Source organism: Alosa pseudoharengus, unplaced genomic scaffold, assembly GCF_046254945.1.
Source record: "Alosa pseudoharengus isolate Yale_2024_CS ecotype anadromous, Long Island Sound unplaced genomic scaffold, YU_APseudo_1.1 YU_APseudo_1.1_scf_21, whole genome shotgun sequence".
Lineage (NCBI taxonomy): Eukaryota > Metazoa > Chordata > Actinopteri > Clupeiformes > Clupeidae > Alosa > Alosa pseudoharengus.
In genome coordinates this window covers 34,271,530-34,273,791 of record NW_027468674.1, presented here as the reverse complement: position 1 = coordinate 34,273,791, position 2,262 = coordinate 34,271,530, and the positions used below count along the sequence as shown (strand labels likewise).

The 2,262-nt window shown below is 39.1% G+C and overlaps 1 long non-coding RNA gene across 1 annotated transcript; it reads right to left on the bottom strand.

Annotated features, from left to right (window-relative positions):
- Nucleotides 1–1,012: 1,012 nt before the first annotated feature.
- Nucleotides 1,013–1,518, bottom strand: LOC143138622 (uncharacterized). The gene is made up of 3 exons (XR_012990267.1): nt 1,402–1,518; nt 1,205–1,264; nt 1,013–1,036 (listed from the first exon to the last, which is right to left on the bottom strand). It is a non-coding gene; the product is annotated as an uncharacterized LOC143138622 (long non-coding RNA).
- Nucleotides 1,519–2,262: the final 744 nt, after the last annotated feature.

Here is a 2,262-nt window from a genome sequence, read left to right as displayed (position 1 = left end):
AATAATAATAGGAAAAGATAGAAACACAATGGGTGCCTTCGCAGCTTCGCTGCTTGGCCCCCAATAAGAATTCATAGAATCACTAAGGGTTGCCTCGCAGCTTCGCTGCTTGGCCCCCAAAAAACAGACAAGGCCTAAGGAGGCATCAATGTCAGGGGAGGGGCCAATGACAAATTCGCATTGGAGGGCATGTGGTACATCCATCTCTCCACTTGCTATTGTGATGCCATCCATCTTTATGGATGCTCTCCTGGCAAGGAGGGGAGTATCGCCACCCTGGAAGATGATGGTTGGAAACACGCTTCGTGGTTCCAATGCAAATGAGAAATGTACAAGGGATCTCCTGTAAGAGTCTATGATGTGAATTGACAACATAAAGCAATGTTAATTGTAATGTTAAAAACATCAAATACCTCATCTAAACAATACAGAAACTTGGCATCCTCCTTAAAAAGGGCAGGCAAAATTAGGACAGCAGCACTTTTTTGAAGGTCTGAAATGTCAAAAGAAACAAAGAATGATTTCATTAAAACATAGTTTTAGAAGAAGCTGGTGACTTACCATCTGTGCTAGTATCTCGTAGGCTTGACAGCCTCTCCCTCTGACTCCCACTGTCAGCCACTCTGATGACGTTAGGGGTCAATATACTGAGGGTGTAATGCAGGCTTAGCTTTAAGTCCAGTCCAAACCGCAACTTCATTTCATGATGCATCTACAAATAAACAAACAAAACAAAACAGAGGAAATTGTAGTTACCAATAAATGGTTATAGAACTTACTCCTGAACAGCACTGAACTAATACTACTGTAAGACTTTGCTACTCACCAGCTCTGGCACCCAAAGAAATTGGAACATCTCCATCACCTCCTCAGTTGGCTTTCCCATTTGCTCTACCCTCTTATAGACAGTTTGCCTCATCCTGTCCATTATATGACTAATATCTGGCTGACGACAGCACAACTAATTGTTTATGGCGTTTATATGCTCTTGAAAGCTGTGGTAGTCCTCCCTAACTGCTTCAAGGTCCAACATAATCTGAAAAAAAAAAAAAAGACATGCAGAGAATGCAAAACGTATGTGAGCAATGATAATATAAATTTTCTCAAGCCAGATAGTCTTTCATTCAATCAGAAATAAATAAATAATGTAGCCGGACCTAACTGCTGTATGATTCAACATTTCATTCACAAACATATTACAAACCTCTTGTGTTGGCTCGTAATCAGAAGACATCTGGACCCCCACTCTGTACTTTTTTGCTCTCTGAAATTAGCAAAGAGAAATGTGTAATATTAAGATACCTGTACTGACAAACAGTGGCTACTGTGACTAGCTAGCATATAGACATACAGACAAGAAAACAAACGGGCTAAAGACAAGCAAGAATGTAAAAATGGCACCTGATGTCCAGGTGGGTCCTCCAGAGGCACATGGTCCACAATTCTTTGTCTTCTGACACCAAACTTTCTCTTAATCTCCTGCACCGTCGTCAAGTTTATCAAAGGAGACCTTTCCTTATTCTTAAGACACTCCAGCAGGGTCTCCTTTGAGTAAAGACATAATTATGAGGCTCAGACAGAGTCAGAGTAGTATAGGAATTCAATTGAGGAATAATGTTTTCCATAACAAAACGTTAAAAAATAACATACATAACCAGATTAGCTGTGGTCATTAAGAAATGGATATCTAGCGATCAGACACCACCGGACATCAGTGTATTTTTTATGGTTTGGGTACCTGAAAGAACAATCATTGGAATTAGAATTTTCCTACTCATCCTTTTAGTAGCAGAGGAGATGCTAAGCGTTATTAAACAATAGGCAGGAAAAAAATAACAAAAGTCTATAGGCAGAAAAAAATAACATGTGGTCCTAAAAACCTTCATGAAAAAAATTATTGAATTAATGAAGTATACTCACTGAACGAACGATGATTTGCGTAACTTTTCCACCTCTCAAAAACAAGACAGTTTCATCAGAGGAAACAGTTGTTCAACCATACTCTCTGTCAACCCCAGCAGTCTCCCCATCAATTTGCTGTTCTGTTAATGCAAGTATGACAATAGACTTTCATTACATTAAATATAATGCAAACAATGCAGAAATCAGGAAGATGCTGATGAAGTAGCTGTAGATGTTGCACATTTTTGGGAAGGTAAAACTTTACATCACAAATTGGACACTTAAAGATAGTATCCATTACCTCTGACTATCTTTTTGCCATCAATTACATTGATGGACTGAAGCCATTGACAGACATCT